Source organism: Phaethon aethereus, assembly GCF_964289735.1.
Source record: "Phaethon aethereus genome assembly, chromosome: 2".
Lineage (NCBI taxonomy): Eukaryota > Metazoa > Chordata > Aves > Phaethontiformes > Phaethontidae > Phaethon > Phaethon aethereus.
Window position 1 is genome coordinate 35,557,346 of NC_138582.1, and position 14,586 is coordinate 35,571,931.

Sequence of the window (14,586 nt, forward strand, 5' to 3'; positions counted from 1 at the left end):
GAAATCAGAGTAGTTTCATCACAAGATGGAATCATGTTATACTATCTGATGGTTCATTTTGAAAAGTTTCTTCAGTAACAGAATTTGTTGTATTTTCTACAAACAATTTGTTGGTTTTGCATACTGTTTGCTACAAAACTTGTTACTAGTTACATGACAAATGATTCATTACATTAAATATGCTATTTAAAATTATGTATGAAGGTTTACATGTTAACTAGAATTATCTTTAGTTCCTTAGTGCATAAGTTTTGATAAGATTTTCTATAAATAATCTCCAGCTTCTTCATACTAAAATTGTATGCTGCACGAATACAAACATGTCTAAGACTAGCTGAGTTTTATTTCAAAACTCCAGCCCCCAAAACACTCTGGTATACGAGTAACTTTGAAATAAGGGAAAGAATGTAAGATGGAAGATATCATATATGACATGATCAAATCCTGCTATTCCCACTTCTGCTAGCAGAACTTCTTCAGTGCTGCCAAAACAGGCCCCTCAGTGACTACTAAAGAGACGGAATGAATTGACCCTTCATAATTCTGTCATATAAAAACTCATTTCAATTGATTTTTTTAATATGGAAAAATGTACACTATAGGAAAGCCATTCTTTATACTTTTTTTTTTTCATGTTTTGCTAAGGAAACTTCTTACAGTCAGATCTTCAATTCATAAAAATCTGCATTCTGGGGGATTTGGGGCATCATGAAGTAAATCATGAACAATTAATGTATACTAAATCACCACCGTAAAATATTAATATGTTTTCTTTCTGCCTTAGGTGGATCAGAAAATCTGATGACCTCACAATCACATACAGAAAGCATTCCTATCTTATCTTTCAGACTATTAACTCTGTTAATTGTTCAGCTCTCCATATTAAATGTAATCATTCTTTCTGATTGTGGTATAAAATAGAACACAAGCTAATAAAATCAGGGTTATTTCCATAAAAGTCATCCTGAAAATAAAAACAAACCTCAAACTACGGTCACTACTACAGTTTTGGTTTTCTTTTTTTTTTCTTTTTTTTCTTTTTTTTTTTTTTTAAGTAGCAATATGTCCTTTTACTGTTCCAGCTTAGTAAGAAATGCAGGTCCCTGTAAGAAAGTCTTTGTTAAAAGTTTGGGGTATTTTTTTCTTGTTTCCTATGTCTTCTATGTAAAGAATACATCTTTACAGTATTTCTTTGTTTTGCAAGTACAGTGAGTTGTGGTGGACATGCTTGGAAGGCACCCTATTTTTGTCAATAAGCTGGCATATTTATCCAGCACGTTGATAAAACACACATTCTGATATGTTATTCCTCCCATTTGCTGGCAGACCTGTGAGATGGGCTACACGGAGAGTCTGTACTAACCAAGCCTAATGAAACCATATGAGCTGAGCCAGAATGTTACCTTACTACAGTAAACTCAGCCAAAGAGCTCCAAGTCAGAGAGTTTATTCATCAAAAGCTTGCCACCCAGGAAGTAGTGTGCAAATTTCCGCATGCCATTAGTGGGAAATCTCATCTTTGGCTTACAAAGATACACACCCATGTAATACCAGAGTCTGAGTCTCCCTCTCATGTAACACATCCTCAGCGCCAGGGAGAACACTGCCAGTCACCATCACAACAGCTCTGCTGCCACCCACCCACAAATATTTCATAAATGGTCCATGAGTAATGACTGAGAAATGTTTGTTTGTATTCTAAAACATATAAAATTATTACATTTGACATGAGAAAATTTGTAACACTGCAGTTTTACTTTATTTGATAGAATTTGCTAGCATTTTTTTTTAAATAAAAACTTTAGGGTTGAATCAGATCTAAAAATGAGTGATAAAATCTAAACATGTATTATCAAACTTCTTAAACTTCTTGGAAAACAACTAGCTTTTGGTGCTTAAGACCTAAATTCCGTGATAGAAACATGGCTACAGTCGTCTACAACTCTAAAACATTACAGCAAGTCTCTAACATTGTCATGTGCATCCTCCAAAAAAAAGTTCAGAGACAAATAAGGACAAAGTTACCTTTGAGATGGTTAACGTTAAAGGTTTTTTCAGAACAATTTGTGAATCATGAGTGTAAATGCACAGCACAACAACTGCTTCCAGATGATCAGAGGCACCATCTCTCATGCACTTCTCAAACTCAACATCAACCATCAGCTTTACCAAGTAAATTTATGGCACTTAGATGCTTCTCTGCCTTTTCATTTTGCATCTTCCTTTTGACTTTGTCCTAAAAATATAGTGGTTAAATAAAACACTAGAAAAGCAAAGCCAGTACCAGAATTGAATAACAGCTTTTCACGGCACACTTATTAGGCAAGGTGGTAAGATTAGCTGCAACAAATCATGCCAGGTGAAGCATAAGTACAAATCTGTGTGGGAAATCTAGGCTAAGTCTGTTTCCATTACACACATTTTCAGACACTTAGACCACCCCAGGCATTCTACAAAAATGAGATCCTTGCACATATTGAATTTTTTCATTTTCATTTGAATTGGTGATTCATTATGTTGGGCTCCACTGTATCATACAGCAGAAATACATGGCTTTCTTTAATAAGTTATGATCGGGGTTTCTGGTTTTGGGGTTTTTTTTTCATTTTGGTGTAACAGGGAACAGACTATTACTACAAGCTCTGAATTGATTTTATATATGTGCTTTTGGCTTCATAATGTATCTCTTTTGTGGAACACCCAGCTTCAACTTCAACAGCCATGAATATGAATATACACAGAAAACAACATGCCTGGCTTCTGACTTGTCCTATTTAGCACATTTTGCAAACTGTAAATAATGTCAAAATAGTTATGAAGATGTCAATGATTAGTCTGCTTCAGAGTTTCAAAGCTGAGTAGGGGATTTAACACTCCAAATTCTATGAAGTGCAATTTACAATTTTAATCTTGCATCTACTAGGGTCTTTGCCCTGTCTGTACTTCAGGGGAAATTTCAAAGGAATATGAAATCTCTAAAATATTTTGAGCCTGAAGAATAGTTGCTGCAAGGTAATTTACAATGGGTGAGGATATAGACCACTTTCAGATCCTCCCCCCCTATTCCAAATATCATTCTCTGCAACTTATTCTAAAAAGATAAGTCATTTATTCACTTTATATACCCCATTGTCTTTGAGGGGATATGTTACTAGCATAGCAACAGTAATATATTGGTGCCATATGCAAAGGGAAGATGTTACATCTACTACTTAAGGTCAAGGTAAACAAAGCTATCTGGTTTATCTGATTTTATTTATCACTTACTTACACATGCGCACATACATCAGTTTGCACAACATCAGCAAGTGCCTTGGGCAGCGTTTCACAAAGTACAAGGCATATACCCTTTCGCAAATCCTGAGTTACGTTCTCTAACAGAAAGGTGTGTTTTGAGGTTAATTCTCACATTGCATTCACACACATTCTGCACAGACCAGAATTATTAAGGTAATATCTTCTGCATTTCCCAGATGCCCTGTGCTAGTTTCTGTCAATGGTTTAGTGGCACTAGTGGTGCATCTGTGTGTGGTGGTCCTGCAGCTGCACTCTCCTGCCCTTGATTACCTACCAGAATCAGGAAGATTTTTGCTATTATTATTTCACTTCTTTATTATTCTCATGTTGCAGTGAATTTCTTTAATTAAGGAGAGCTGGATTACACCTATAATAATTGTATGTCAGCAGCTAATACTTAAAAGCTTTCTTCTGAGATTTCTCAGCCTTCAACTTAGCATAAGGTCTTTGGATAGCCTTTCACCAAATAATACCACTGCTGAAGAGTAGGAAATAGTCCAGGAAAAGACTTTGCATAGCCAAGAGGTCACACCGGAACCACAAAATGTCAACTAGCAGCTGTGCAACTGCACTGATGGAGAGCAGTGTGTTTGGGTGATGGAACAGCCAAGGCCATGATGGTGCCTGTTGAAGCAGCACGTTTCTAAGGAACAATTTAGAAGGATAGCTAATGGTGAAGTGAAAGCCTGGTGAGATTCAGAACACAGTATGCCACGTACGGGGGTTAGGAGGTAAAGAGTGAGGACACAAAGTAGTTATACTCCTTTATCTAGCTATTCCAGGAGGCTGTCCACAGTAGACTTGGCAACATATGTAGAATCATAGAATCATTGAATCATTTAGGTTGGAAAAGACCTTTAAGATCATTGAGTCCAATCTTCATTATCTTCCACAACTGCTCTAAATTTCTGGGGGAGAATGGAAAATGTAAGACACCAGAAACTTCCCAGACTCTCCAGTGTTTCTGTTATTCTCACTATAAACCAGATATCAAATGTTATACATATGTATGAGTATAAGTATGTTTATGTATATACATACACATAGGAATTTATTTTCGGTGTTTTTGTGACAGCTGGATTTGCCTCCTGAATTATCATTGGGTATACCTACAAAAATGTATTTGACAGGGGGAAGATCTCCCTCCTACATACTGGATCCTAGTAATTCTTGACATTGTATTGTCTATGTGCAGATTGTCTCCATGAGCTAGTAGCAAATCTGTATTTTGCCACTTGGATCCATGCTTGCACTTGCTTTGTGGCCACATTAACAGAAAAGTTGCCAACCTTATCTGGGGTTAGCAGGCACTATTGAAAAATTGTGCATTTTCATGGGGAGGAAGAATAAAAAATAGGATACTTTTAGCAACAGATAAGATTTACTGTTCAGTATGCAAATTAATTTTAGGTGAACTTTAGTATCTAATATTTCTATTCTTTATTTCATTTTATTCTTGAAAACCTACAATAGCCATGAAGTGTTGCCAGTTTAGAGGGTTTAAAGGATTTTTGTAGCATAGAAGTTTGCAATGAGATTTGCTGAGTTACAGTTAAATGACTGGAGTTATTTGTTAATTATTTGCTTAGATCAGGTAACTTATTATTTTCTGATACACACAGGAGAATTAATCAGAGACTTGTCCCAGAGAGGAGAATGAAATGAAAAGAAAAGAGGAAAGAGTTCAGGCGTAAGATAAACCCAAACCATCGTGATATTGATAAGCAAAACTAAACACACCAGTAATTTCTTAATAAGCCTCCTTGGCAGTTTTCTATGCAAACTTGCCTATAAACAATGTTTTATATAGCCAGTTAGATAAATTTTACTTGCAATTTATCCCCATTTATCTTGAGAAATACCATATAATGATTTTTTTTCCCCCTCCACAGATAAATACCCTTGCCTTTGTCATACACAATAAAAGAGTTCAAAAAAAGGTTAACCAGTATCAAGGCAAGGTTTATTTGTGGGGGGTTTTTTTCAGCTTGCCTAGAGTCTTTCTTTTTTATATGATTAATTAATGACAACAAGTCTTTTAATTTCTATATCCTATCCCCTGCTGAATGAGTTATATATTTTACATAATGTTTCAAGACAAACTCAGTACACTTTTGCCCATGCTAGTGACTATATAACTCTTGGTCCTACATAAAAGGCTAATTAGATAACTGAATAGTCAGACAAGTTCCATTATTTTCAGTTACTCTGTCTAAAATTAAAATTTTTAACTAGAGTCTAAACTGACTCATCACATTCCTGCAAAAAGAACGTTATGTCAACACACTTGGCTTAACTCTTCCAAGACACTGGTATGGTTATGCTTAGCTTGACAACTTCTTTCATTTTTGTTGTTACAAAAATCAGTTAATGAGAAGTTCAGAGTGTGTTAAAGACTATGAGTTTAAACTGAAAGTACGGCAAAGGGACAGAAAATTCAAAATACTACCTGAATAAAGGAACAACATGAAAGCATAAAGGCCTATATTCTGTTCCAATGATATTTTGGATCAGGCCTTTAAAGTAATAAAATAACTCAATTTTGTGCATCAAATAAATATGAAGATTTTTAGAAAAATTTAGAACAAGAATTCTGTGATTCTGTGAATCTCCTGGGGAAGCATGCATGTAAAATACCCTGATTTTCAATGGGATATTTTTCCCTCTGAGAACAATAACATATGATGGGATTGAGTGCTGCTGAAAATCTAGCTTGTAAAGTGTATCAAAACCAACAATCCAAACCTTCTAAAAATCCTAAACCGGGACAAGGAAACCATTACACTAGGTGATAAACCAAGAAATTTCACATTAAAATTATTACATTATTTTTCTTATGAGAACAAAGTCATTCTTGGTTTTAGCAAACATTAAATGACAACAGTATCCCCTTGAAAATACACAGGGCCATCCTAAGAACCAGGAAAGCCCTGGACACTTGATATCTTTATGGGCAGAGGCGTCTGCACTGTAAGTGCAGTGAATTCAGATCCCAGTGCACATAAAACAGCGTCCTCTGGAGAAGGAGCTTAAGTCTATTCTTTGCTGTACACATACTGATCCGCTCTGCAGTTGGCCAGTGGTTATCTCTTAATTTTAACAAGCTAGGTGTGTTCTCAGGTAGGAATAAAACATTAACTACCGTGACTCCCAAAAGATACAGATATATCTACTCCCAACATTTTTTTAACAGTGGTTTTAATAAGCTCAAAATCAATAAAAGTCCCTTTTAAAAGCTGATTATAAGTATTAGAAAAATAAGGTGGGCTCCATCTCCCTGATTAATAAAGCCAGAACACTGATCAAGGTGGGGTCACTACCCCACCCTGCTGGGATACTGTTCAGGTGCATCTCCTGGGACAAGGACTGTGATGCATTTACTCCACAGTGTAGATACAGCCACAGGAACAGCTTTCCACTAGAAGTTAGGCTGCCTTATCAAAGCTACACTCTGTGTTGATCAAAAGGAGAGATCACAACTAATATGCTAAATTTATCTCAGGGGACATACAAAAGTTGTTGCGCTCCGAAGTTTTGGTGATTTTTCAAAACAATGTGGTAAAGATATACACCTTTTCATCTGATTAGGGAGAAAAAACAGCTGTAAACTGTAATGTCTATTGATTAATGCCCTGGCAACACTACCTAAAACTGATTCATCTTCCAGATAACATTGCTTTAACTAGACACACGAGAAAATATCTAAGGTGACAGCCCACTTTTAATCAATAACTTCCATAAATACAACAGCATTTAAAACACATTAGTATTTGAATACTCCTAGCTGATTTGTGAGAATAGCAAAAGTAACTTCCTGTGAAAAGTTAGCCTTCCAACTTCCAAAAAGAAGCAAAATCACAGTAGAAAAGAATGTCTTAATGAAAAAGAACCACGGAACAAATTTGCTTAGGAATCAGGAAGGCTGAGTCAGTAGCAGTGGTGTGCAAGGAAACGAGGATGACTTCTCTCAGACCGGTGATGAAAATGTCACTAGTGGGTGTATCCTAACCATTCATGTTAGGGTTTTATTACATACACAAGAAATTAGTCACTTGAAAACTTCCAGAATCTGCAGGTGAGTGGAAAAAATAGGGGTAACAGGATTTTCTTTTAAGTGATGTAAGGTCTAGAGTTGGAGGTACTGTTGTAGTAAACTGACTGTTATACCTGTCAGCAACAACACAATCACTGCACCAAAGAGAATACCAACGTTTGAAGAGGATGTCCTGCTTGGTCTAATAAAATGTGACTTCTTGGTAAAACTTGGCCTTGCCTGGGCCTTTGAATAAGTACAACTAAAACACTGAAACTTCTCTGTTATGATTTTTTTTAACACATAATAAATGCTAGGGACAGGAAACATACTAAACATTTTCTAATTGAGGATTGATGTGACATCTAATTTGATCTGCATAGCATTCTTGGGGAAAAAAGAAGACACAAAACTACAGTAGTGTTGTCTACTGTTGTCTTGGAAGCAACAGTTAAAAAAAAAAAAATCTGAAATCCAACAGTTCCTAGGGAGTGTGGCAGAAATAACTACTTTGGGATCCCAAACTTCAGAATCACTGAATCCTAAAAAGACATGAAGACACAGTAGTTGCTTTAAGCAGTTTTATTTCATGTAAGTGAAGACATATTTTTCATTTCTTAGGAGAGAAAAGCAAAGAGAAGACTCAGAGATGAAGCAGGGCACCATTTCTTTGCTAACTTTTGAGACTGAAGAGAATTAAAGTGCTGAAGTAGTATTGTAGCAGGTTGTTGTGTTATATTGTTTTGAAGAGAAGGAGGAATAAAAATAAACATCATAATTTATTTTTTTTTAATTACTGTCTTGATGTTATTTCCTGAGGGGATCTGAATATAAAATTCAGTCAAGAATGAAGAGATACAGAACTGAACTAAAAAGCTGGGTATTTGGATAGGACCCAATAAACAGTTTTATGAGTCCGAAAGGAGGAACTATATGAAATACCACTATGGGCATGAGGAATCCTAAATTCATTCTCAATCCTTAATTTCAAGGACCTCAGGAGATCATCTAGTTCGATTTTGTCCTCAGTGCTGGTCAGACCGGGATTGCAACTGGATGCACTGTTTTAGATGCCATCTAACAAGTGCTGAGTAAAGGGGGATAATCACTTCCCTCAATCCTGCTAATACAGCCCAGGATGCTATGGCCCTCTAGTCCTGGGACACGCTGCTGGCTCATGCTCTGCTCACTGTCTACCAAGACCCCTTGTTTACTCTCAGCAGAGTTTCTCTCCAGCTAGACCCCTAATTCTCTCCCCAATACAGGACTGTTCCCCAGTGTCCCCCAGTTTCTCAATTCTCTATTGAATTTTTACTTTCTAAAAATCACAATACACTCCTGGCCTCCCCTGGTTAAATTACTATAGCATTCTCTATTTTTTAGACATATGCATACATTAAGTTACCTTGATGGTCTTGGTTTGCAAAGATTGACTTAGCTGTCTCAAACAGTTTTAATTAAAACACTGCCATATCTGTTCACTTAGCCAGAGTAAGAAGTCGGCCAGTTGCTTCCACCAGTGCTTCTAGACACATTTTGTAGAGCCAGCAGAACTCATCTACACCTCCTGCTATCTGTTATTCATCCGACAGTGAACGGCATTCCTGCTTCCATTTGCACAGCAGGGGGGATGGTTAAAAGCTACCATTACAGCTGGAATTAAGGAGCACTAATGGCTTGCCAGCCATGTTCAGGGCACGAGAATGTACAACTTCTTACAGAAAGAGTCTAAAAGGAGTTGGTTTGTCCATCTCAAGGAAGTGAAAAGTGAGAGGGAGTTTATTCTACAAATAAATCAGGCACGGTAAACATAGTAGTGGGAAAAAATTATCTACACAATAAAACGACTTTGCCATAAGAACGAAGGCATAAATTTGAGGCTGGCAAGTGGAAAGCTTCTAAACATGGCAGGGTTACCTCACTGTAACAAACTTCCATTTAGGTAGTAAAGGGGAGGATCCTAACTGGGTTTAAGACATGGAAAGAAATTTATGAACAGTATTATATGGGTTGGTGACATCAGCCAAGTTGATGACTCAGGAGATCTCTTCTAGTCTTATGTTGCTGAACATTTGCATCGTTTTTTAAAGTGGTCAGTGAACAATATCAAGTGTGTTATACTAATTATGAATTAAACAAATATAAATGACAGAAAGTTAACCTTAGTGTGATAAGCAATTAACAGAATTATGCTGTGACTGCAGCTGATACATAATTAACAACGGCTGCAAATGATGTTATCCATCTAATTTGCCCAGATTGGAGTAGCATTATTCTTAGGCATGTTTAGCAAGTTCTGCAGTAATGTGCACTTGAGTGAAGTGCTCTTTACTAACGTGCTCAAATTCACAAAGCTGTTATTAGAATTGCAAATAAGATATACACCAGCATCATTTCCTCTGCCCATCATTTTTTCTTCTTTGGAACTATCCTTGACAGAAAATCAAACTGTAACAGGTCCAAAGGATGTTTGCACAAATTGAACAAAAGTGGTGTTATATAATTAAACAGGGAAAATGTGCAAAAAATCATCCTGATGAACCAAGTGGGACTGAATCCAAAACACATGGGTTGCTGCTGAGTAGGAAGGAACAAGAATCATGGAGTTCACTGGGCGACAGAGAGAAATGTTCATGGTAGAATTCACTTAAGAACATGGAAAGGGGAAAAACATTTTTTGCAGTAGTGTATATTTAAGCCCAGAACTGAAGAACATCTGATCATTCAAAGCCTAATGAAATCAGTAGAAAAATCATCACCTTTCAGGACTGGGTCTTCAAGGTCAATACATGTTGGAGTTGCAAAGTCCTTAATTAGCTGATTAAAGCATACCAATTAAAAAAAGGAAGAATAAACTAGTGGTTCACAGGTCGTCTGTTCCTCTTTCCCAGAATAATATTGGAAAATCTGGAGAACTAGAGAAAGTAATAATATATGATGAGGGAGCAGTTGCCTTATAAGAAGCATACACAGCCTTGGGGGAACAATATAATCTGCCAAATTATGTAATTTGGCAAAAATCTTTGGCGTGTGCATACCTTCCACCAACCTACAACCGATTTCTCCAATTTCATAGGTATTTATGTGACCTTCAGGAGCTCATGATCTTTCCAACAGTTGCATCTCCAAATGGTCATCATTTTCTGAGTGGCATGTTGAAATAGGACAGCTAATGATATGCTCTTTACCAAGCAACTAGGTTACTGAAGCATGCAGCAAAACTTACATTCAAAAAAGAAAACAACAGAGTACAGAAGCTTCAGTTCTCCATATACAGATGAGAGAAGGCTGATTTCCTAGGCTGTGTTTCCATCCTCATCTCTAGGAAATACCTGCAGCCAATAAGAGTAAAATAAATGCTAAGGTACTTGTAATGCAAACCAACCATGCTCCTAAAGAAAATTCTTATTTGGATTATAAAGGCTGAGAATACAGTGCTTTCACTCAAGGTACAAAGGCATTTCTGAAGATTAAAGAAACTTCAAGAAAATGTTTAAGTCATCAGACAATGTCGATGCCAGATTTTCTTCCACTTGTAGAATAAAAAAGCATAGAATTTATACAATGTCTTGAAATACTGTCTAGAAGGATTACATATATAGGAAATAAGAAACAAAATGGTTTTAAGATTGTGTAACTGTTGACATAGAAGCATATGAATAAAAGATTTCCTGCTCTTTGGATGATTCTAATGTTTAAGTATTGGGTAAACTACATAATAAACCAGGATTTGTAGTAGAAAAGCCTGAAAGAAAAATAAGTTTATATTTGACTATGTGGAGAGGGTTTCAAGAAAGATGAAGGTGTGAAGGAACAGAGAGACATTTTGTAGTAACCTTGAGAACTACTTTACACCTCTTGCAGTCAGCCTTACTGACTTTTAAATGTTAAGCTTTAGCTGGGCAGTCACTATCTTTTTTTTTTAATGTATATTTATGTCAATTCTACCTACTAATTTTATACATTTTTATATATGTGTAGTCTGTACATTTATGAGCAATTCTTAAATACAAACTAAATATACACTGGCCACTAATAAAGTTCTGAAAGACATTTTTTATTTGTGCATCCCGATTGTAACTCCCTGCTATTAAGATCCAAATAAGAACATGTCATTTTTAGGTTTTCCTATTAAAAAAAATTTTTAAAAAGTCCATTGGCTTCAGCTAAGACAGTATTCTTTGCTTTGCTTTTTACTCTGCTAGAAACCTTATGGACCATACATCATTTTTTGCCTTGGAAGAAACTGACAACACAGAAATTCACTTTTAGACATCAGGGATGAAACTAGCTCCCCTTATTTAGATACAACAGGACTTTAGTCAAGAACAGAGATTCTTACAGTCTGAACTGTAGGTCTGCTGAGGCACTACATTCTTTATTGATCTTGTAAACTGCAGTGCATGCAAAATAGAAAGCAGTAAAATTATTAGCCCATCAGTACTTTTTGTCCTCAGAAATGATATGGTTATACCAGTATTCCAGGTTGATTCTGACAATATCGGAAATTAGAGTGTTTTATTTAATAGTTAAATATATATAAAATTATTTCTTCTGCATATTTTCACACATAGACCCTGGATCAGAAACATACCGTTTGGCTAACTGTGGAGCTAAAAAACATTACATGTAATGACAAAGCCTCTCCCACTGGGGCCACTATAAAGGCACATAAAAATCATCAGCTGTACTAAAGTGAGGATGAAGCCTAGAAATGGATCTGTTCTTTAAGTCCCTCTGTGCCTGTCTCCCTACCCTCGTTTATCTATGCAAGCTAAATTAGTCTCTCCATCATCCATGATGAAGAAAAGTTGAACTCTTTATGGGAAGTACATACTTTTTTATATACATCTTTCAGTTCTACATTTTCAGAACTACCTTACACACCTAATCCTATAGCCATTAGTAAGGCAATAAAATGACATAAAATGAGCAAAGAGCAATAAAGCAATGATATCCCAGCATGTTTATTTAGTCGTGGTCCTTAATGACGGAGACCTTCGTACCCAGTGATACCTGGCGCTGCTACTAATTCTCTTCTGTCTCAAACCCCTGGTTATCATTACTCTCAATTTATGCTTAATGTTTTAAAGCCTGCTTCACATAAAGCATACAAAAAAAAACCCTCACAGAAAGAAAGATTAGTTTTATGGGACAAAAAAAAAAAAAAAGCTTTGCAAATTCAGCCCAAACCCATTTTCTTTTAGAGCAATACTGAAAGAGTTGAGTTAGGGGAGGTAGAAAGATGGAAGAAGTGGACATCAGGTCTGCCTCATCAGGTGGGCACAGGTTGCACTTCTGCTGCTCTTACTCTGACCTGGATGGATATGAGTTAGATGTCATGCAAAATTTTCATAGCTTCACTGAGGTTGTGTTAAAATGTGTTAATGTGTGCCTTAGCCTTTGAGTGCACTGTCCAAATTAAGTACATAAAATGGCTGAAATGCCAAGCAGAGCTTGGTGGCTGTTGTTTAATATTAGACTGTAGACATATCTTTAGCGGTAAGAAAGGTATTTAAAATCTAACGATGTACTTCTTACAATCACTTCTACGTCCATCTAAAAAACATTCCTTTAAAATAGCACCTCTTCAATTTAACGAGCTATAGTTATCTATTATCTATTTAAGTAGAGTTTCCTCTTTAATTCACCATTTATATTATTCTCTAAGAAGATTTAAGGAACCTAATTCCCATAAGGAGACATTCTGATAATCTACACTGACTTATGAATAACACAGAAAACTGTAATTTGAACCAGTTATTCCTAGTGGGGACCAAGAACATGTGCTTTTTCTTCAGAAGAACCTATTTTGATTTAGCAATGGCCAATAACAATTTACCAAAAAAAAATGTAGGGACCAATCACAGCCCAGTGATTGGTCACAGTCACAATTACAGTCACAGCCAAAATACAGTAACTTACTTCCAGTTTGGATATTTCTAGTTTCACATTTTAAACATACCTGGTTGGTTGGCTGGTTTTTTCCTATTTGTGAAAAATCAATATTTTTTTTTTTTTAGGGTCACCTCTTTATGTCATGTAAAATGTTTGCAGAGTCGCTTTATTTTCACCTCGCCATGTGCCACGTGTGTTCCAGTCTTTCCTAACCATTGTTTCTCTCTCTCTTTTTCCCCTGTTACACTGGTTTCTTTTCAGTCAATCTCCTCTCTTTGATTTTGTCATTTTGTTTAACTAGTTCTCTATGTATAAAAATCACTTCAACATAATAAATATATATATATATCATTAAGCTAACATGTCTTTAGACTACTACCAAAATTAGAGAAATTCTTTCATGGAACTGTTTTTCAGGATCAAAAAATATGTATATCTAAACCTAGAAGAGGTCACAGTTGGATTTCTTATTACACTGTACTAAAATGTCAGCAGATTTTACTTTTTCTTCTTTAAAATCTTAATAACAGATGTTTATAAAATGACTGTGAGTGCTGTTATGCAATTCCTGTGGCAATTTGAACAGGTTTGGTCTTTGAATCCCTTCCTTTTCAGTCTGAAGAAAAGGTCTGGAATTTTCTTTTAAATAATTTGGGGAGGTTTAAGTTACCTTTCCCCTGCTGTATGATACACATGTTGCATTGCTTGTTCTTCTCTTGCTTTCTCCATCTTCTCCAGACTTTTCCAGAGATACTCCCTCTTTCAGTTAACCTTTTGTCAGAGAGCTCTTTTTTACTACAGATTTCCACGGTAGTTTGTTTCTCTTCTGTGAGTTCTGGGAATCTCTCTTCTTTCAAATTGGGATGAGCTGCACAAATGTGGAAGCCCAGCCATAAACTAGCAACTTCTCAGAACAAATACATTATGTGACCCAGATAACATGTGATATGTTGCATTAATATTGTAAGCAAAACATACAACAGGTTGTGTTTGCACAAGCAAGTGCATGCGATATATAGAAAACGCATAAAGCTTGTCTTCAAACAGCATGCTCAAATAGAAAAGTTGGTCAAAACCTACCTGAGGAAAAAAATTCTCCTTTTCCTTTGAATTTTCAAGTGTCCAAACAGTATGCTATTGTGCAAAAAATGGCTTGTTGAAATAAAAATGCAATAAAAAAGAGCTATGTGTTGAATTATTTCATTGAGCCAGTGTCCAAAGTAAAGCACTGTGTATAAATCACATCATTTTGCTTAAAAACAGGAGCAAACAAAACATGGACAGATAGAGGAAAAAAAGACAAAGAAAATAATGGGAGAAAACCAAAACAAAACAGTGCCCCTTTCAGGATAATTGAA